The sequence below is a fragment of the Herpailurus yagouaroundi genome, unplaced genomic scaffold (genome assembly GCF_014898765.1).
Source record: "Herpailurus yagouaroundi ecotype Mexico unplaced genomic scaffold, PumYag 67793, whole genome shotgun sequence".
Taxonomy (NCBI): domain Eukaryota; kingdom Metazoa; phylum Chordata; class Mammalia; order Carnivora; family Felidae; genus Herpailurus; species Herpailurus yagouaroundi.
The window spans coordinates 11,357,402-11,381,140 of record NW_024420586.1 but is presented as its reverse complement, the minus strand read 5'-3'; the positions used below and the strand labels follow the sequence as shown (position 1 = coordinate 11,381,140).

The following is a 23,739-nucleotide window of genomic DNA, read 5'->3' as shown; positions in this document are numbered from 1 at the left end:
GTTTCACTCTTATGTGGATCCTGAGAAACTTAACAGGAACCCATGGGGGAGGGGGAGGAAAAAAAGAAAAAAAAAAAAAAAGAGGTTAGAGTGGGAGAGAGCCAAAGCATAAGAGACTGTTAAAAACTGAGAACAGGGGCGCCTGGGTGGCGCAGTCGGTTAAGCGTCCGACTTCAGCCAGGTCACGATCTCGCAGTCCGTGAGTTCGAGCCCCGCGTCGGGCTCTGGGCTGATGGCTCAGAGCCTGGAGCCTGTTTCCGATTCTGTGTCTCTCTCTCTCTGCCCCTCCCCCATTCATGCTCTGTGTCTCTCTGTCCCAAAAATAAATAAATAAATAAATAAACCGTTGGAAAAAAAAACTGAGAACAAACTGAGGGTTGATGGGGGGGTGGGAGGGAGGAGAGGGTGGGTGATGGGTATTGAGGAGGGCACATTTTGGGATGAGCATTGGGTGTTGTATGGAAACCAATTTGACAATAAATTTCATATATTAAAAAAATAAATAAAAATATATATTTAAAAAAAGGAATAAACATTTAAAAAAATAAAAATAAAAAATAAAAGAATCCACCTTTTATCTTAAACATTAGTCGGTGTGCATTCTAGAAGATATGCAGAATGTTTGTTAAGCTAGCAAATTGGCTAAGCCGACAGTGGTTACCTGGAGGTCTGTTCAAAGATCCTTCTCTGTACGTTGTCCTATTGGCTGCTTTTCTCACTCTCACTCTAGACTCTGAATTCTTCAGTTTATTTCTCATTGGCACACATGCCCGTAATTGGTAAATAATAAGTAGCAAATACACTATCTGATGAATGAAATATTCTGAGAAAATATTAAATCAGATTTTAGGCCAGTGAGCATCACAATTCAAGTGAGATTCCCTAACTTGTTAAATTGTGACAGTTGGCTTCCGTCTTTAATTTCGAGGTCTGGACATTGCCTGGAAGGAAGTGTCTGTCTTTGTTTAGTCTGTTAACTTGAACACCTGAAATTGGTTTATACTTTCATGTGGACATTTTCATTGTTCTTCAGAAATATATTTAATGGGATCCACAGACTAGCTTCAGAAGAAAAGTAAGCTGTCATCCAAAGATTGTTAACCTCATCAATATATTGGCAGCTGTAGGGCATAGAGAGCTGTGATATTGTTTAGGTGGCCTTAGTGTCCAGTAAATTTACTGCAATAAATAGTAACTAAAGCAGTTTCCTTGACAGTTACATTTTCTAGTCATTGATTTTTGTAAATGTACAGCATTTAGCATTCTAGGAGAGATTTAAGTAAGCTTAAGCTCAGTTGAAATGTTATGAATAGTGATTTGGTTTTTCTGTTCATTAGGTAATATAAGCACATAATTAGGAGGCTCTAATAATGTTAAAGGTGGATCGGATGAAAAACAAATATTCAGAAACCTTCTGTGAATGCAATAGAATCAAACGAGGCTAAAAATTTTTACTATCTTATAAAGAGTTGTAAAAGGTCTAATTTGGAAATTGAAGAAATATTCAGGCATTGATAGATTCTTTGCCAGTTTTATTGCTCATGTAATAACCCTTTATCTATACTGCCTTTTATTTGAAATTCTCAGTCCTAAAGTTGGTTATATTTCACTGAGGGATCCACTTGTATCCTTTAGACCTTGCTATTGTTAAATAACAAAAATTCAGCCAACCAAAATCGAAAGATCTCCTTGGCTTTATTGGTTGATTGATGAATCTGGCCGCACCCCAGCTAGCTAGTACGAAGGAGCGTCATGGAGCTGTAAAGAATGGTGGGCTTATATAGGAAGAAGGAGGCTAGAAACAAGGAAAGAGCAGATTGTCTCATCTTCATTTGGGGTATAGAAAGGGTGTGTGTGGCAGACTACCTCACTGGTACTGAGCAGAAATGTTCAGACTGACTAGTTAAAACTGTATTTCTGGGGAACACTCAAAGTGCAAATGAGTTAGGTATTAAACTGTAGTTTGATGATGTGGGATTGGCACACATGAATCCATTTTGGTCCTCTTCTTTTTTTTTTTTTCTTTTTACCAATATTAGTTTTGTTTTCATTACCCTCAAAAATCTCTTCCCATCAGTAATGCTGGGTACCTTCCAGCCACATTCAGGCACCGTATGTCAGTGTACTGGGTTTGATCCTATAACTCTTTGCTGGCAATTTTGATAGTTTCTGCTGATCTGCTTTTTTGCTTTCCACTGTCCTTTTCCACCTTCCATTTACCTCTTTTCTGTTATTTCCCAAGAGGACTCATGTGGCGTTTTTTCCCCCATCATGTGTACTTACCTTGATATTTCCAAATATGGCAAATTTAAATTTATCTTAAGACCTAAATTATCTGAATTCAAGTTAATAAGACTCAATATGTCAAGAATTTTCTAGTATTTAATCTGAAAACCAGTGTTCAGGGTATGGCTTATGATCTACAGATTGCCAAAAACACTTGAGCTCTATATCTACAGTCCCCACTGCCATAAAGTAAGAATGAAGGTAAGAATTAAGACTGGGCAGTATTAGAGGATCCCAAAGCTCCTTATGATGTTAAAAAATAAACAATGAATGAAGCTACTTTTGTATATTATATAATGACAGCAACCATCACGTTGTATGTTTGCCTTTAAAGGTAAGCCTAGTTGAATGAGATATTCTGATTTCACTACATCCTATAGAACCCTGGAAATTTAGAAATAAAATAAACACCTAAGTACACTGAGACATGTGCTTCTCTCTGTTTCCACCAATATTTCCCATTATTTTAGAGGTTAGATGTAGCCATGGTCTGATGTTACAAAACAGAATGAGTGCTCTTGGTTTGCCTGTCAAATTATTTGTATCACCCATTAATGGTGCTTACATTGTGCCAGATACTATTCTAAGCACTTTGTAAATATTAACTCATTTAACGCTCCAAAAACCTTTAAAAGATACACGATATTATTCTCCCCTTACTGACCCTGGGCCATCTTGTTCCCAGGTCCAAGCTTTAAGTTCTTTGGCACTGCGCTTGCCATACATGGTGATTCTATGAGAAGTTTCGGTCCCCTGTGATTGAAGATAAATACAATAAGCCATCTTACTGCTTTATACTCAGACTTTCCCCAAAGTTACTTTTGGATGCCCAGCACGTTTAAAGGGATTTCAATTATACAGTTGTTCTTTTGAGTAGAAATTGGGCCTAAAGTACAGACAAAAGAGAAATTATACTTCAGATGAAGTAAAGTTTAAAAAAAAAAAAAGTTTCTGGGTGAAGGGTATATGGGAATACGTGATTTAATTTCTGAAGTTTTCTTGTAAGTCCAAATTTGTTTTATAATACACAGTTGAAATATTTCCAAGTATTATTAATCAAACTGAAAAAGAGAAATTGAAGTGGTCCTACTTAGCGCACAAACTCCCAGGCATGCCGTTCATACCGCATTCTAGAGTGAATGGTGCTGCCGGAAGGTGTGCAGTGAGGAAGACCTTAAGTAAACTTGTTTCTTTAATGCTTATTTATTTTGAGAGAGCATGAGTGGGAGAGAAGCAGAGAGGGGAAATCCCAAGCAGGCTCCACACTGTCAACATAGAGCCCGTTATGGAGCTCAACCTCATCAACAGTGCATTGGGATCGTGTTCTGAGCCGAGATCAAAAGTTGGATGCTGAACTGAGCCACCCGGGGGCCCCTGAGGTAAAAGTTAGTTTGTTTACATTAAAATCCATAGAAGAATGAAAACAGAAAAATTAACTGAACACCAGACAATAACCTGAATTACCCCTCAGTTTCCATAATTATGGTATTTAATGTTCTTCAGCAAAAATTGCCCAAGCATTGCTTCTCAGCATGGTAAGAATGCTCAGGATCTCTCAGAAATAGGTCGTTTGTTAATAATATCAATACATTTATAATGGGAGGGCAGGGACAATATTAGTCTCATTCAGAGATGTAATCTCAGAACACAGACCATGCCTGATCCCTAGTGGATACTTAAATTGTGGAATGGATAAGTAAATCAGTGAATAATAGGTAGATGTTGATGGTGCTTTTTCTGCTTTAAACTACTTTCCAATGTGCTAATAGTCCTTTAACAGCCTTCTAGATTTACTTAGGTAGAATCTAAACTTTTATTTGATAGAAGAGTAAAAAACAACTTAGTTTCAACTACCTATTCATGTCCATCCAAGGAGCGTGTGTGTGTGTGGGGGGGGGGGGGGAATGAGTGTGTGTGTGTATACACACATACTCAACAAATGAAGCCCAACCAAGATTTCTAGTCCAAGGTTCTTTTCACTACAGAACATTTGAACTGAACAGAGCAAAAATGACAGAATCGGGAAATTTACTTAAAAGTAGATCTAAATGTACAAACCAGGGTACATGCATTTTTAGATGCATATTCCATAATGCCAAACAAATGTAGGAAGTAATTTCACTGAAATATTTACTAGAATAGTAACCTGAGAGCTGTATAAATCAAAATACATCCATTTGTTCCGGATTTAGAAATCAAGTCTTTTCTTCATTGAATTCATCTGCACATGGAAAATTGTGCTGTGCTTTTTTAGTAGAAGTTTTAATTGATTTAACAGTATTGATTACTATTTGAGAAGAGAAATACTTCTCACATTTACTTCCATTTTATTTTTGAAGAAAAATTCTCTGTTGATCTCTTTCTCACATCTTCTCATATATCTTACTTCACTTTTAATTTCCTGCAAACGTATCTTTCCTGTTAAATTATTCCTTTCCCTTTCTCCGTGATGACTGATAATGATAATGTTGAGATATGTTTCCTTCTAACATCCAGACTACTATCCCACCTATATCAATCACTCCGTCATATTTTAAAAATCTGGTCTGCACTGCTGCAGTCTCTCCTGGCCTGGTATTCCTGTATCTTATACCATCTCCCAGTTCCCACACTGAGCGCTTCCCTTCCTGCACCATCCTTTCCAATCAGTTCACAAAGCCGCCCTCAATCTCCCATTCTGTTCCTAAAACAACGCCATTACTCACTTTCAGTTACTGTCCTCTCTTCCTATATATCAAAACTTCAGAGCTTACCTTATCCTCAGTTTCTGCTCTCCTGCAGCCTTTTTTCTTGGCAGTGGGGGAAGGGGGTTGTCTTTTAACACCCTATCGTCCCCTAGTGTATGTTTTCTTTTCATTACTCTTTTCACTTGATGCCTTTGTTTTCTTCTTATGTGACCTCCTTCATTCTATTTTGTTTGCGTGAAATAGCATTGGCAATGGCAGAATCTTCTCTTTTCCCCTTAGTTTACGACTAACTCTGTTCTGGTACTTATTTTTTTATTGACGTATAATTGACATATAATGTTGTATTAGTTTCAGGTACACAAGATAGTGATTCGATATTTATATATATTCTGATATGACAACAAATGATCCCCACAATAACATCCGTCACCATACATAGTTAATTTGTTTGTGTGTGTGATGAGAACTTTTAAGATCTCTTCTTGTAGCAACTTACCAGCATGCAATATAGTATTGTTAACTACAGTCACCATAGTAGACTGTGGTACTTATTTTAATATGTTTTTATATATTGCTACCTAGAGTAACTGGGATAAAACACACACACACACACACACACACACACACACACAGATGGAATTGTGGTTCTCTGTTGTCAGTCATTTGAGAAATAATTTATTGCCGAACTTCTCTAAAATGCATTTTATTCATATCTCCTATTCTTGTTTATATTCATTCTAACTTTCTCTGCTTATGTAGGCGGAATGGTTGGAGTTCTTCATTGTTGAGTTAATAGTTATAAATCACACTTCCAAAAGATAGTTGTGGATTATGAAAAAAGGCTCGAAAAAAAGAAGGCTAGCATTGTTCCCCTGCACTCTCCCCATGTCCTCAGGCTACAGAAATAGTCTTTGATGGATGTTCTTGTTTAGTGAATGTGCTAAAACTAGGCAGAAGTAAAAGGTGGTCTGTTTCTGTTGCAGAAGTTTAAGGGATTTTCCCCCTAACTTCTTATTCCCACTTCCAATTATGAACTCACAGAACAGAAAGAAAATTGTGATTTTTCTCGTGGAGTGATGAAACCCAACTGACATGTAGGAGGAAGGAGCAGAAGTTCTGTGGGTTTGTCAGGATGGTGAGGACATGTTGTCTTGAGAATTACTTATTAAAGTCGGCGAGCTCACTAGGATGAAGTAGAAAGCTATACACTACTAACCACATGTAAGTTCCATCCTGAACTTCATTCCCTTATAGTTAGAAATCTGGAGATGTAAGCAGTCATGTCTTGAAATTTCATAATATCTCACTGAAGAGATGTTTAATAAGTTTTTAATTTAGCTTTGTCTGGGTGCCAAAAAGAAAAAGAAAGCAGAGGACAACCTCAAGTGCCAACTCTAATTAATTGGTAGTATCTTCTTGGACTGAAACGATGAGAAGGTCCCATCTGGACTCGGTAGGCAAGTACAGGAATGTAATAGGCATGCTTGCCATCAGCCCAGAAGAGGAAAGAAGGCAGGGTTACTGAGGGTCTGTGGGCCCTCCTGGGCTAGAACACCTTTCAGCACTTCAGGTTTGCATTTCCGCCCTGTACATTATTAATTTGGCCTCTTATTTTCTGACTGATACTACTGTTTTTTTGGTGCCTGATGCAAAGGTATGTTGTGAAAATAGTGTAGTAATAACTACCCCTAAGAAGAGTTTATACTTTGAAATATAGAGACACATGGTACTTGTACAACTAGGTTGTCTGTTTTTAGAAACTAAACCAGGGCATCCGTGAGCTACTATATCACTAGAGTTTATCATTTGTGTATGATTGATCATCTCAAAGTGAATTTATTGATCTTTAAATTGGTTAAGGATCAAGAATGATGATTTCAATTAAAGAGTCAGTCCTGTCCTTCTCAAGTAAATAAAATTTAAGTTGTCAAGTTTCCAAAGGTAGTTTAAAGCTTAGAAATGGCCTGGCTTTTCAAAATTAAGTAATTTTATTTATTTATTTATTTATTTATTTATTTATTTATTTATTTAATTTCTGGCAGCTACAGATGAATTCGGCACATGTTTTTGCCCACTTTTGTGAAAAATTTGCTTTGTGTACATTCTGTCCATTTTGCGTGTGTTTGGAATATTGTGCCTTAAGTTCAAGTAATTAAACACCCTTTCAGGGCATGAACCAGACTTGATCTCTAACAGTTTTGCAAATCTCAAGAGACGAAGTGACTTTGGAATTAGTGTACAAAAATTAAATGTATAAAAATAAGTGGGAATAGTAGCTACAGTATTTGCTGGAGAACCATGTGGTGGTGGGGGGGAACATATGGGTTTCATTTTGGCAAGGGAAGGGAAAAGAGTTATTAAGACATGCAATACAACAAAAAAGAACTCACAACATTAAGCAACATATTGGCTGTGGGTAGGAGAGGCTCATGAGAACCTGACGACTTTCTAAGTTTTTGTCTTGGAAAACACACGAGTGGGTCGATTTGCTCTTTGCGCTCTGGAAATTGAAAATGTATTTACCTTGAAGAACTTCTAACTTGCATTGCATCACTCTTGCAGTTACATGATCAATCGCCTTATCATTATGAATAAGGGGAGCAATGTGATCCTGAGCAGTTTTTGCCTAAAACTTGTGTATCTTTTTGAGTGGCCTCTTTACTGACGAGGCATTCTATAAATCTATTCTGTAAGGATCTTATTCCATCATTTTCATATTTGGTACTGGCCTGACATACCACACTACTTAATGTGAAGGTAGATATGTTAAGGGTTCCTTTTAAAAGTGTATATTTTTTCCAACACATGTTAAGTGAAGCCAAGGGAAGATGGAAATGTGCTTTGCCTTCTGTGAGCTGCAGAACTGTAACAGAAGTGGACTTGCCTTCAGTTTCATTATTAGAGAAGCCTAAAATGTCACACATCGATCAGTAGTTTATGCTGTCGCTAGACAAATACAACAAATAATAACCTAATATTGTAGGTCATTCTCAGGAGCAGTAAAACTTATTAGAGGATGAAAAATGTTTAGAGCACAAACACATGACATGAATTTCTTACACAAATGTACAAACAATGAAAATTTTACATGAAGTTAAATGAGGATTTGAAAATGCCAAAAGGAGCATTAAAACAGAGGGCTCATAGTGACTTAGATGTATTCAGCATAGACCAGTCTACATCTTTTAGGTTGTGGCTCTCAAAATATCCAAAACTAAACAACGTGTATATGCTTTCTGATTCTTGAAGTTTTCTCTGACTTGCTCCCACTATTCTAGCAACGGGTCCTGAGTCTTCCAGTCCTTTGGACCTGGTATCTTGGAGTAAGTTTCATATATTTTTCGTTGCTTTTACTGTCAATTCCTATCAAACCTGCATTTGACATGTTACTGACGTCCATTCCCTTTCTTCATATTCTAGTGGCTATTATCCTGGTCTAGGATTTCATCTCCATTTTCTCACTAATTCTTTCTTTCCCTTTCAGAGTGTCCTATAAGATTACTCTTGTTAAAACATGATTGAGTCGTGTCATGGCTATACTCTAAAGCCTTTACTTCATTGGTTTAAGTATATGTTTGGCAGTCTTGGTCCTTAATCATTTGCTCACAAGCTAATTATTAAAATGGTCTTTGATATTTAAAAAAAGTTAACGTTTATTTATTATTGAGAGACGGAGCATGATCATGGGAGGGGCAGAGAGAGGAGAAGACACGGAATCCGAAGCGGGCTCCAGGCTCTGAGGTTTCAGCACAAAGCCCAACGCGGGGCTCAAACTCACGAGCCGTAAGATCATGACCTGAGTTGAAGTTGGACACTTAACCGACTGAGCCACCCAGGCGCCCGAAATGGTCTTTGATATTTGAATGACACTTGATACTTTCAAAGAGTTTTCGCATAGTTATCCTATGGGATTTTCTATAAAACCTTGTGTGACAGGTAGTTTTTATTACCAGTCTGTTACCAAAAAGGAATGTAGGGGCACCTGGGTGGCTCAGTCAGTTAAGCGTTGGACTTCAGCTCAGGTCATGATCTCACCGCTCATGAGTCTGAGCCCTGCGTCAGGCTCTGGGCTGACAGGTCAGAGCCTGGAGCCTGCTTTACATTCTGTGTCTCCCCTTCTCTCTGCCCCTCCCCTGCTTGTACTCCGTCTCTCTTTCTCTCTCAAAAATAAAGAAACGTTAAAAAGAAAAAAGGCATGTAAATTCTACACGTTACAAATTACAAACCTTGCACTTGTCACTGTGGGATTTGAACTTACAGCCTCAGACTCTAGAACAGTGTTTGTACCACAGTTACTGTCCCCCCAACAGCTTCTCTCTCTCTCTTTGCCTCTTTTCTCCCAGGTCACTTACTCCCACATTCCTCATCCAAAGATATAGTGTGTTAAGGCTCATTTCTAGTTCTAATTACTCCATGATGAGATATTAATTTTGGAAATATGAATGTAAAATAGCTTAGTAGCTGCATAACTTCAGGACAGTTAGGGCAGAGTTCCAGAAGCAGGTTAACTGTTAACTTAGGGAAGCAGAAGGAACATAATTTGGTGAAAGTGACAAACAAGAAATAAACACCGAAGCCTGGTGAGCTAAATCATTTCCATGCTTGGACATGGTAGTGTTAGAGTCCAAGATAGGTTTTGTGATATGGGAAGGAGGAATTCTGTCATGCGGCAATGAGAGTTTAAAGGCTGCCTTGGGAAGGAAACGTGGCTTGGGGATGCTCTCAGAACAGTGCTCAGTGAATGAAGTCAGTGATGAGGATTTTGGATAAAATCAGAAGCCCTGTGTTGCTCTGAAAAAAAAAAAAGGGTATTTAAGTACACTTAGGGTCAGATTTTCATCTGTAGAATGGGATCAGTAATTTTCCATTTAATGTTTTGCTTAAATGTTAAATGAGATATGTGAAATGCTCTGTAAACAATAAAATGCTATGCCAATGCAAAGTAATCTGTAATATCAAACGTGTTGCAAAATTTCAGCAGGATTGTTAAAATAAAAGTGAATCTTTAACACCAAGGTTGGGAATTTAATTCATTTATATTGTTCTAATCTCATTATGATAAAAGTGTAAAAACTCCAAGTTGGGTCTTTAAATTTTATTATACCAGATTAAAGGTGGCTAATACTGTCTCTGTGACTTTAATAGATTGTCACTGGCCATGCAAGACAAATGTTACCATGTAGATTTTGCAGAGATAGTAAACCCTTGATAGCTAGAAAACTTCCTTTGAAAGAATCACATTTATCCTTGATACATGGGGTCAGATATTGGTATTTAATGTCTTAATCAGACTTTACCATCTAAGATCACTGAAGGACTTTAGAATGTTTTCTTTGGCTTTCTAATAATAGATTTTTGAATTTGACTTTGCCTTACGAAAGTTACTTATTTATTTCAATGGAATGTATTTAAGGATGTCATGTACCATTGTGCTCTTTTTCATTGCCCAGGCATGTTTGGGCCAGGGGTATGAGGTGGGGCAGGTGAGGCTGAAATCCAGCCTTCCATAAAGGCATCCAAGCTATGCTCCCTGGCATGTAACTGCATCTGCCCTGAGGAAGTAGAGCCTTCTTTCACATAAATGCATTGTCCTTGTCCTGACTGGTTCTGGTGGCTGAGTCTACCCCAGTGGGTAACTTTCTTTTAGTTCCCTGAAGGGGCCATATAGTGTGGAGGTTGGCCTGTTGTTGCTCTTGTTCTATTTTATTATTTTTTTTAATGTTTGGGAGAGAGACAGAGCATGAGTGGGGGAAGGGCAGAGAGAGAGAGAGAGACAGACAGACAGACAGACAGACAGACATGGGGTCTGAAACAGGCTCTGAGCTATCAGCACGGAGCCCGATGTAGGGCCCAAACTCGGCAATGGCTAGATCATCACCTGGGCTGAAGTCAGATGCTTAACCAACTAAGCCACCCAGGTGCCCCATGTTGTTGTTATTTTTATCAAGAAGATTATGAAGGTGATGAACATAGACGTTAGAAAAAAATTTCAGGAATGAGAAACAAATGGTTCAGTCAACACATAAAAACATTTCAGATACAGTGAGAATAATAGCCTTCAATATGAGCTTTAGAGCTGAGAAAGGGGAGTTTGAAAGGAGGAAGTCAGAGACACTAACCACGTCACCCAAAGATGGTGTGGATAGAAAAGTTCAGTTTGTGTGAAAATCCGAGAAGCTGGTCTGCTAAGTCTGACCGTGGAAGAGGTGCTCTCGGGAAGGTGTGTGGAAGCCACTGCTTTTGCAAGGCTTCACTTAGTGGTGGGCTTGGGGCCACTGTTGGTCAGACTCATTGTCACATGCACAAATAGTAAAGAAATCTGGAACATTAAAAGTGCAGAACGTCAAAACTTTATAGGTAGGATGTTGATCTTATTTTTAAAGTTGTAAGAGAAAGCTGGAGGATCGAATGGGTAGCAAGGAGGTAGGGCACACCCACTCTCTCGGTCCATTCAGGCTGCTGTAATAGAATACCATAGAACAGGTGGCTTAAAACAAGGGAAATTTGTTTCTCATATTTCTGGAGGCTGGGAAGTCCCAGATCAAGGTGACGGCAGAGTTGGTGTCTGGTGAGGACCTCCATCTTAGTTCACAGTTGTCTTCTCTCTCATCGTCCTCACACAGTAGAAAGGGGGATGAGTTCAGTGGGGTCCCTTTTATGAAAGTACTAATTCCATTCTTGAGGGGGTCTGGGTCTGCCCTCATGACCTCATCATCTCCCGAAGCCCCCAGCTCCTGATACCATCGCATATAGATTTGGTTTCAATGTAAGAACTTTCAAGGGATACAAGAATTCTGATTACCCCCTAACTTGCTGCTTATTCTGAATGAGAAATTCCCATGCTTTTAATTGTAATGCTGAAAAACTGCCAGAACGTCACTAAATCTGTGTTTGTCAAGTGGCAATAACAGTGACGTGAATATGATATGATGCAGTTTTGTATAATTCTTCATATGTGGTGGATATCTAGTGAATGTTACCTACTGATTTTGGCTGCTATAGTAACTTATTGGAGGCTGAGCTTTATTGCAAATATGACTTCTATATTTTAGGCATGTGGGATATCAAAGTAGTAAATTCATCATTAACGTACATACTTTTGACACTTGCTTCCTTCAGTATTTAAAAATATTGATGTAAGCAGAGAGTTCATCTCCTAAATAGAAGGGAATATGTTGACATGATCACTCAAGCGACATACTGTAAGTCATTTGACATTTAAAATGTCAGTTTGATTGAAAAATGAGAGTCCTGGGCAGATTAATGTGATTTATATGGAGTTTGGTTCATGTACATCACCAAATGAGGGATAACTGGGTTCTAGAGACTGCATAGACCGGGGGTAGGGCAATTCACTGGAGTCCTGGGGCACTAGGTCTGAGAAACAGGAGGGAGGTGATGTTCCCCTTTGTCACCAACAAGTGTGTTTCATAACAGGTAGATACACCTGATAGTCACCAGTGGTTGGCAAAGGTTTTGGGATCTTGGGTTCATAGATAAAGTGAAGAAATAGAGCACAGTGTCAGGATTATCTATCGATTGCACACCTCATTCTGACCATGGCAAATGGAGGGTCAGGGTGCCAGTCCAGGAAGATAGGATCAGGAAGTCAAAAGAGCTCTTTCCAGTTACAAGTTCAGGCCTCACAGGACTGAAGAGGGAAACAACTTACTGGAGCATAGGGCAGACCATGGGTCCTGAGAAACAGTGCAAGAACCAGGCTTGAAACCACAGCCACAGCAGTTTCTGATGAAGCTGCTCATGCTGGGACCCTCACTGGAAGCTTCCTAAATCCCTCAGGTAGGCACAGGGCCAGACAGAGAGGCTGGAGAGCACAGGCTGCAGGAGACAAACAAATACTTTAATGGACTCCAGAGCCTTTAGAACCTGAAATAAAAGTAGAATGTTCTACATGTAAACACAAGCATTCTGAGTGATCAGCACAGAAATACATAGGTCATCATTTTGTGTAAAGTCATAAGGTAATGACTTTTTATTACCATGGTTGTGCTTGATCTAAATGAGTTATCTTTGGTTTCTGTGTACTTTGAGAGCTTTGTACTATAACATGACATCTCTGTCCACCAAATCCACACCTGTTTACTCTTTGGCCTCTTTCTTCTTTAATCAGCTAGGTACTGCTTTTCATTTATACCCGTATTTTGTTTGTCTGCTAAGTTAGATGTGAGAGTGGGAGGTGGAATTGAGAACTGAGAGACTGACAGGAGCCAATTCACTGAGGGTTGCATTGCTGTGTGTACTGGGTTGGAGAGTACCCTGTTCTCCCAACTCATGTCCTTGTCAGAACTTCAGAAATGTGACCTTGTTAGGAAATGGAGTTGCTGTGGATAGAATTAAGGTGATGTCACACTGGGATAGCGTGGTCCCTTAATCTAACATGACTAATATCCTTAAAAGACGACAAGAGAAGATACAGAGAAGGCGACAGGGAGAATGGCGTGTGAAAACAGAAGGACAAACATGGGTGATGGGTTTGTGAGCCAAGAAATTGCTGGCAAGCCAAGAATTGTTGGCAATACCAGAAACCAAGAGAGAGGCATTAGATAGATTCTCCGGTAGAGCCTTCAGAGAGAGCATGGCCCTGCCAACAGGCCAAAATTCTGATTTTGGATTTCTAGCCTCCTGGCCAGAAGGGACATAGAGTTTGAATGCCGGAAGTCAGAAACATTCACTGTGTCAGCCCAAGGATAGCATGGCTGGAATAATTCTGTGAGAGAATAAATTACTGTTCTTTTAAACACCCAGTTTGTTATAGCAGCCCTAGGAATCAAATATACCACATAAAGGAATTTAAATACTATATTAACTTATAAAGAATTTTAACTACCAAACATAGTCTTCCATTGGATATCAGTTCTGTGTATCTTTTATGATATAATACGTTATTAAAGTAATAATTTTAAAAGACTTAAAAGAGGATGTAATACTTCCTTGAAGGTACCCAAAAGTTCTCATTTGTAGATCAGGTCAGTGCCTTTAAGGCATTTGATACAGTTTCTCATGGTATCCTTCTGTGCACTTAGAGAATTGCATCCTCTAAATAGATTTCTTATTGTATATTTGATGATTTAGACTTTGGCCTAGAGGAAGCAGATTAGGGCATATTAAGATATACTCTAGGGTAAAGGTAGCTATATCCTAAATAGAGAAATGAAAATAGGCAGAATTGCCCATCACCAAGAACATATTACTTATATTTATCCCTCTTCTTAAAGCAATGATCCTTCTGCTCTCACCCTTCCCCTTTTTATTAAAATCTGTCAGTCTTCCAGATCTTTAAAGCATTGTCTTTAAAGTGTCATCCCCCACAATTAATCTTCTTTCCACTGTTTAGGCCAAATGCAAGTCTTCTGTGATCTAGTTTAGCATAAACCATATGCATGGAAGTTCTTTGTAAATTTTTTGAAGACAGGTACCCTATTTGATCTTTGAAATATCAAAGTCCTAAAATATCTGCATCCTGTTAGACATGTGTCTTGAGGTGGGGGGAAGTCTTAGTCACCAGTGAATACTGTGGCGGTTGATACAAGTACAATCCTTAGCTTTTTGGACCATTAGGGAAAACTTTGATCTAATAAAGAACACGAAAAGAAATGGATTCCTTTTCCTCCGAGGGTCAGATGAACAGTGTTTTTGGACATTTTTAAAAATGAGAGAGATTCTTTTTAGTTTAGGGTGGGTGTGTGTGTACATACGTACTGTGCTTTCTAAGACACAGCAGATACTTGATGGGTTTTGTTGGCACTTTTAAAAAAATTTTTTTAATGTTTATTTAGTTTTGAGACATAGATAGAACATGAACGAGAGAGGAACAGAGAGAGAGGGAGATACAGAATCTGAAGCAGGCTCCAGGCTCTGAGCTGTCAGCACAGAGCCCGACATGGGGCTCGAACTCACGGACTGTGAGATCATGACCTGAGCCGAAGTCGGACACTTAACCCACTGAGCTACCCAGGCGCCCCGTAGCACTTTTTTTTGAGTGTAGTTGACACACAATGTTACATGAGTTTCAGATGTACAACATGGTGATTCGACAAGTTTATACCTTATGCTGTGTTCACCCCAAGTAGCTGCCTTCTGTCACAATATAAGACTATTAAAAATCATTGATTCTATTCCTTAGGCTGTGCCTTTTATTCCCATGACTTAATTCATTCCCTAACTGAAAGCCTCTATCTCCTCCACCCATTTTGCCCATCCCCCCACCCCCCCCCCCCTGGCCACTACCAGTTGGTTCTCGTTAGGTGTAGTTCTGATTCTGCCTTTTTTTTTTTTTTTTTTAAGTAAGCTCTATGCCCGTTTTGGGGCTTGAACTCACAACCCCGAGATCAAGAGTCATATGTAGTACCAACTGAGTCAGCCAGGTGCCCATGTTTGTTTTTCATCATTCCTTTGATTAAGGCTTTGATGTTGCCAAAATGTTATATATTTTTTTCTTTTTTTTTTTTTAATATATGAAATTTATTGTCAAATTGGTTTCCATACAGCACCCGGTGCTCATCCCAAAAGGTGCCCTCCTCAATACCCATCACCCACCCTCTCCTAACTCCCACCCCCCATCAACCCTCAGTTCTCAGTTAAAAATGTTATATTAAAAATAGAAATAGTAAAACATTCAGCCATCAGTAGCTAACCATTCTTTGCAGATAGGTCGTATATCTGCATATTTCTTTGCCAGGGATTTTAATTAATGTTTCAGAGAGGCTCAGCGATTTGGAGGACAGCACTGGTTCCAAGTGGCTGCATTTCTTTAAGGCCTGAGCCTCCTGTGGAGGCATCTGGATTTGAAATGCTTATGAACATAGTCTAAATTGCAACCTAGATTGGTATTGTGAAGATTATTAATAGATTCGGTCAACAGAAGGGGAAAGTAAAAAACAAACACAAGATACTTGCCCTCCCAAATCATAAAGGCATCTATTTTTGAGGAAGTGAACGAGAAGTATTATGTTCATTAAAATATTGGAAAAGTTGACATTATTATCAGTAGCCATAAAGTAGGATAGAGGTGTGTGAAACCATGTGAACAGTTTAGAAAATAAGCTAAAATTAAAGTAAGTTTTTGAATTGTGCTTTTGGAAAAAGGACATGATATGTAATCAGGTCATGTCTCTCATAACTTAAATTAGATGAAAAAAAATCAGATGAAAAAAATATCACATAGATAAGAAAATGTGATTAAGTCACTCGAAATAAGAATGTCATTGTTACCACTTTCTTTTAATAAGTGAAAGGTGAGGAAAGATATCCTTTTAAACTGTGTGTGAACAATTCCAATACCTTCTTAAAAATGAAAATTGGATCGTAATATGGGATTGTCTTTGACCATATTCTAAAAGGATAATAGAATGAGTTGGCAAAAGGCCCCGTAAAGGGAGTCCATGTACAAAGGAACAAACACAAACACTCCTACAAACAAAACTCCTACAAACAAAAGTCGATGTAATTGGCAGCAAGATTTAAGAGAAAAAAACAAAAATGGGCCCAGGGAGACAGAACATGTTTTTCCTCCTCATTTTGGTGTTTTCTAATCTAAGGAAAACCAAAACAAAACAAGATATGAAACATTCCATCTTTGTGGCAGGAGAGTAGAAAGATTCAGGATTATTGTTTATAAACTGATTGGTGTGAATTCAGAAACTAGAAGACACTCCCTGTTTTAGAAGTTCTAACACCGTGAGCGTTGCTGCTGATTGTTAGATTTTTAAAGTATTTTTTTTTTTTACGTTTAGCATTTTACTAATGCTCAAAGGAAACGTTATTTATTAAAATACAGAATGCTTGAAGGAGATAAATTGAATGGAAATAACTGATATTTTGCCAACTTCTTGGCTGTAGCTTTAGAAATAAACCAGAAGGAACCGTATGTCAGGATTGCCATTTCTTTTTATTGATTAGATGCATTGTTTGCATCATGCGACCTACCTAGTACTAAGGATTTGGGGGCCTTTCTGCAGTTCTTTTTCACCTATTAAAAGTGAAAGAAGTTATCTGTGCTACTTTTTAAAGATTCCTGAGAATTTGGATTATCAAGAGAACAGATGAGTCTTGCTTATTGCAAAACCAATATACAAAATTTAATTTTACAACAAAGGTAAAGTGAGCATTAATGTGGCACACTGCTTTTAGTAAAATCCCTTTAAACGACACTTTTCATAGTATTTTTTTTTACCTTATTATATATTTCGGTTTTATTCTTAAACACTTTTTAGGAATATCTCCATTGAGCTAATTCAAATATCCCCATTTGTATACATTTTCACTTTGTTTTAGTCTGTGGTTTTGTATTCCTTTTTGGAAAATTGTGTGGCAGTAAAGTACTAAATAAAAACAGAGAATTTAGTATCCCTTGTGAAATACAGCCATTTTTAGTACATATTCTTTGCTCTGAAACATAAATGATTTATAACCAAGACAGTTCATATCTGAATCAAGTGTGCATGATGAATACAGCACCATCTACATGTGTTAATTGAAACAACTTGGAAGTAATTTTTAAAACTGCTGAAAATTTTCCTTGCCTAATGTCCAATTTTTTTTTTTTTCTGGACACCTAACCTTTTGCCTTCCCAGTGGGATTGTTGCTTTTAAAATTTTCGTTAGTTCCTAAACTGTATTCTAGTGTGTTTTTCTGTACATTTGCTTGAAGTGACTGTATATTTGAGGGAAAGCGAGAGTAGGTTTTCTGATGAGTTACAGTGGTAATATTATTGCTGGATGAAGCAGCTTTTAACATCGAGAATGACCATAAAATGGTAGTATATTTAATAGAAATAACTTTCTCTGTGTTATAGCAATATATTGTAATAGTTTTCTGTATGTGAACTTACCTCCTTCCTACAGACAATTACTAAGTAACTAGTATATTTCACAGATAAAAATCTTTGATGTGCCTGGGTGGCTCAATCAGTTAAGCGTCCAGCTTTGGCTCAGGCCATTATCTCAGGGCATGTGAGTTCGAGCCCCACCCACTGTCTGTGCTGACAGTGTGGAGCCTGCTTGGGATTCTCTCTCTCTTCCTCTATCTCTCTGCCCCACCTCCCCTCTCAAAAAAATAATTAAAGTCTTTAAAAAAAATGTTCAGTGGACTTCAGTACACATAAATGTATACATACATACGTACATTCTTACATACATACATACATACATACCTTAAATAGAAATGCAACATGCCCTCTGGAAAAAAAAAATCCATCAAAACTCACCTGTGTAGCTCTCAAGGCGCTATTACCATCTTCTCATCAGTTAACTAGGAAAACTAATGACTCTACCATCTTTTACCTAAATGTTCTAAGTCTAATATAATACTTTTTAAAACCTGTACAAATGCAAGGACCATATAGCGAGCAGTATAGTGAATCTATTTGATCACTTTTTTCACAATTGTGTTAAAATTTTTGATAATTATAAAGCATGGTGGTTTGTTAAAATATTTTTCATTGAAGGCTAATGGTTATATCCTTTCCCTTATTCTTTTTTTGTTAAGAGCTCATTTCAGGAAAATAAAGATAGTGATAGCAATCATTTTTAGGTCTTAATATGGACGTATTCCCATGCATGAGCATGTTTTGATTTTTCTTTTTTTCTTTCAAGTTTTTGTTTAAATTCCAGATAATATACATTGTAATAGTAGTTTCAGGTACAGAGTTAAGTGATTCAGTACTTAAATACAGCACCCAGTGTGCATTACAGTAACATATTTACCCAAAGGATATAAAAATACTAGTTTGAAGGGGTACATGCACCCTCCTGTTTATGGCAGCATTACCAACAGTAGGCAAATAATGGAAAGAGCCCAAGTGTCCATCAACTGATGAGTGGATAAAGAAGATGTGATGTGTACACACACACACACACACACACACACACACACACAATGGAATGTTACTCAGCCATAAAAAAGAATGAAATGTTGTTTTGGCTTTTCTTGTTTAATGAATACACACTGTAAGTAAGGTCTTACCAATTTCCTTTTATAGGTAAGGAAATTGAGATTCAGAAAATTGAGTAATTTGCTTAATATCACTATTAAGTGATAAAGCTAGGATTTGATCCCAGATAGGCTTTATATCCAAGTTCATAGGACCATAAGCTTCCCGAGGGCAGAGACCATGACTTTTGTTCCTGGTATTTAAGTATCTACCATATCCAAATAAAACCCTCTTACTACCAGATTTCATGGATATTTTGAATTCCTTTTGTATTTTTTAAAGAAAACACATTTTGGAATTTTACAGCAAATGTAAGTAGTTTCTTTAGCTAAAATAAAAATCAGGAGCAGTATTTAGTATAGATATATCATGGGAAAAAATAAGCAGCTAAAATGTATGGGGTTTTTGGAGACACAAGCAAAAATGTATATATTTTTTTGCCTTACACTTGTTGACTTCAACATTTCTATCTAACTGACCCCAGAGACTTGTAATAACTTAGGTATTTCAGATGGAAAAAGCTTTGGGTTACCTGAAAGAGGATGGCTGAAAATAAGTTGTATTCATTTCGAGGTGCTTGGTCCATCCCTTCAGAAATACCCAAAGAGAGCTTCATCTTGGCCCATTGGAATCCATGCCAGGATGCAGCATACTCTAGGATACATGTTGATGATGTCACACTGTCACTGTCCTTGGTCACAGCCTGGACCTTCAGAAATACCCAAAGAGAGCTTCATCTTGGCCCATTGGAATCCATGCCAGGATGCAGCATACTCTAGGATACATGTTGATGATGTCACATTGTCACTGTCCTTGGTCACAGCCTGGAGGTTTTCTTCATAGTCTTGAATATAGTTTGAAAGCCTTAGTGTTTTGTTCACTGTTTTATGTGATGTCCTGAAACTGTGCTTCATGATTATCTATTCCTCCTTTGTGATTCACTTCACAATGGAAACCCTCTTATTCCACACAGGACAGTAATAGTTTGTTATGTTAGTAAATGACACCATATGTCAAGGATCTAAGTGTGATGGCAATTCGATGTAGTAGAGTAAGGGAGTTGAGGTGTTCCAGGACCTGAAACACAGTGTGAAATGAGGAGTCACGACGGATTGCATTGGGTAGCTGCAATCTGAGCAAGACTTGAGGCCAGCTGGGTGTCTGTAGGGGAATTGTTCCAGGTAGAGTGAACAACTAGAAAAAAGGCTCTAAGATGTGTTTTTTGTGTTCAAGCAATAGCAATGAGGAATGTGGATTTTACAACCGGACAGTAGTAGTAAACCATGAAGTTGAGGGGCTTAGCGTATAGATTAGAGACATGTACACTTTGGTTCCTGTGCACTGGAGAAAGAACATGGAGGCATTTGCAAAACAATCTGAAAGGAGATTCCTTGAGTAGTTTTATAATATCCCCCATAGGAAGGCCTTTTTTTAGCTTCCGCTCCTTTTACTAATTTTGTCCCACAAATTTAATTGAGTTTTATAGAAAGAACACATGGCTTTATTTTATACTCATATTTCATCTAATTATGTAGTATATATGTCATTAAATAAATAAGAATGGAAACAATCACAGAGGACTCTTAGTAAGCCATATGTTCTGGTTATCTTTTGCTATATAACAAATTAGTCCAAACTTTGTAGCTTAAAACAGCAGTCACTATTTACATCTCGTGTTTTTGCGAGTCATAAATTTGGGCATGGGTCAGCAGGGTGATCTTTCTACTTCATGTTGTATCAACTGTGATTATGCAATGGTTGCCAACTGTCAAGTGGCTGGCCAGGAGAATTCAAAGCAGCTCCACTCACATGTCTGGTGCTTCAGTGGGGATGACTGGAAGACTTGGCTCAACACTACTGACCTAGTGCCTACATATGGCCTTCCCAGCCTGGTGGACTTAGGATAGTTGAACTTCTCACATGGCAGTTGAGGGTCCAAGAATAAATGATGCAGAAGGGAGGAAGTATAAGTTTCCAGTCTCTTAAGGCCTGGACCCGGGAAGCAACAGAGAATTTCTTCTACCATATTCTCTTAGTCAAAGCAGTCATGGAGCCAGGCCGTATTAAAGAAGGGAAACAAAGGCTTTACCTCTTCACTAGGAGGGGTATCACAAATGTTTGCAACTATCTTCAGTCCATGACTGAATCATACAGTTCAGGGCACCTGGGTGGCTCAGACGGTTAAGCATTGGACTTTGGCTCAAGTCATGATCTGACGGCTCTTGAGTTTCAGCCCCACGTCGGGCTCTGTGCTGACAGCTCAGAGTCTAGAGCCTCCTTCAAATTCTGTCTCCGTTTCTCTCTGTCTCTCACCTGCTTGTGCTCGTGCATGCTCTCTCTCTCTTTCTCAAAAATAAATAAATATGGAAAAAAATTAAAGCATACATTTCAACTTAAAAGTGTAGCTTTCTAATTAAGATCTTTCAGCAGGCCATCTTGGTACATCAGGAATGTAACAGGGAAATGGAAAGTTTTGGTGTATCCAAAAATTCAGGTAAATGGAGGCCTATTAAGACAGAAGCTGGTAAGGGGTACATGCACCCCTATGTTTATAGCAGCATTATTTACAATTGCCATGATATGGAAGCAGCCCAAGTGGCCCTCAGTTGAATGGATAAAGAAGAATGGTATATTATTTAGCTATGAAAAAAGAATGAAATCTTGTCTTTTGCTATGACATGGATGGACCTAAAAGGATTATGCTAAGTGAAACAAGTCAGTCAGAAAAAGACAAATACAATATGATTTCACTCTTAGGTGGAATTTAAGAAATAAGACAAAGAGAAAAAATGAGAGAGAGAGAGAGAGAGAGAGAGAGAGAGAGAGAAATCAAGAAGCAGATTCTTAAGTACAGAGAACAAACTGATAGTTACCAGAGGGAAGGTGGTGGGGGGGTGTGGTGAGGATGGGTGAAATAAGTGATGGGGATTACGGAGTGCCCTTGTTGTGATGAGCACAAGGTAGTATAAGGATGTGTTGAATCAGCATATTGTACACCTGAAGCTAATATTACACTATGTGTTATCTAAGTAGAATTAAAATAAAAACTTAAAGAGATGCTAGTATAATTGCATTCATTGTTTTTATTTCACATTAACCTCATTTGAAATTATCACTCATGTCTACCCAGATATTTAAAATTATAAAGGTGTACTGTATTATTTAGGAGTCAATGTCCATGTTAGTGTAGTGTAGTTATAAACATTTTAGTCTCTAGGAATCATATTCTTTTTGTCTGTTCTCTTTTAAACAGAACCGATCAGTTTTTAAATTTAAATTTACTGTACTTTAAGGTTTTATTTATTCATTTATTTTTTGTACTTTAAGGTTTTAGATACTTACCTGAAAAGAACACTTTCCAGATTGGGAGGGTTGTGTAGATTTTACACTGCAATAAATCATTGTGAAAAATATGGGCAGATGTTCGAGATTCTCTTCCTACTTGAACCCTAAGAAATATTAACCATCTTCTCACAGGATTTTTAGCACATCTGCTCCTTTTCAAGCTATGGCATGGAGGTGTGCAAGACTGAATCGATTGTCTCTTAGAGTTTACTTTGTGTCTTTAAAACTTTGTTTTTCAGTAAAGGCAATTGCTCCTTGAGTAATACTGGTTGTTCCACACCCACTAATTATCATACAGCCATTTAAACTTGAAATAGTAATCAAACCAATGAAAGCCCAAGATTAGCTGCCTTCCTTCTTCATTTCTAGTGGAGTGACTCATCTGAATATCTATAAAGGATTTTGTGGTGCATTCCCCAGCAGATGCAGTGAAACAAATGCAGTACACGCTTTTAACATACAGCTTTGAATGTTAGGTTGAATTTTAAGTTGGACATATTTTAACTTCTACAATTTAATTATGGGAGTTAAATGATCTTAGGGGATCATTCCAGTTATGAATGGACTGTGAGGATTTGGGTTTGATTACACAAAGAAAAATCTATTTTAAACGGTAACATTTATATTTTTTGCCCATCAGAAATTACTGGTTGATGCTACTATTAAAATTATTAAGAGCTAAGTCTATAATGATACTTGGGGCAAATTCTCATTTAAGGAATGGCATACTGCATGACAGGTTGTGAGGTGTTAAGAGATAATTGCATGCCTAGAAGGTGTGGTGAATCATATGAGCAAAGGCCAAGAACATCCAGAGACCAAAATTCACAGTCATTTCAAATATTACTCCCTGGTGTGCATTATTCTACTTAAAATTTGCATACTTGTTATAAATATAAAGACCAAAAATTTTTTTAAAAGATGGTTACATGAGTACTTTCATAATTTTTAGAAATGTATTTAAACATTTACCAACCCAGTGCAATTTATTCAATTCATAATTACAAATAGGGGAATATGCCATATCCTATTCTGGACCTTCCTTTTGAAATAATCTTGAGTCCCAGAAGACTTAAATGCATGCTATGAATCAAAGAAATATAAGGTATCAAATAACGAAGTGTTTACTTAGATGCATTTTGATACTCCTATATATTTAATTTTTAAGCAATTGTTTTTTATTAGAATTTCTTTATTAGAGTCAAAAAGCAAGTCCTCAATTTTCCTTGTTTTGATAGAAGACCTCAGTGTTTTATCATTGATAACCAGGGAAATTATGGATAAGAGAAAGGAGACAGACAAAATGAACATTTTACGGTTTATTAATTTGTGTTCAATAAAATAATATGTGCCTTGCTGTCCCTTATATTCCTTACTCATGTAAAGGTAGAACTATTTCTGCTTGTGGAATTAATGTTAATTTTCTATGCCCAAATACCATTAGTAAAGGCTGCAGTGAGCATCTGACT

The 23,739-nt window shown here is 37.7% G+C and overlaps 1 protein-coding gene across 1 annotated transcript in view; it reads left to right on the top strand.

Moving 5' to 3' along the window:
• The window catches only part of DMD (dystrophin), a 2,039,083-nt gene that overhangs the window by 43,239 nt on the left and 1,972,105 nt on the right, over nt 1-23,739 (top strand). The window lies entirely within an intron of this gene.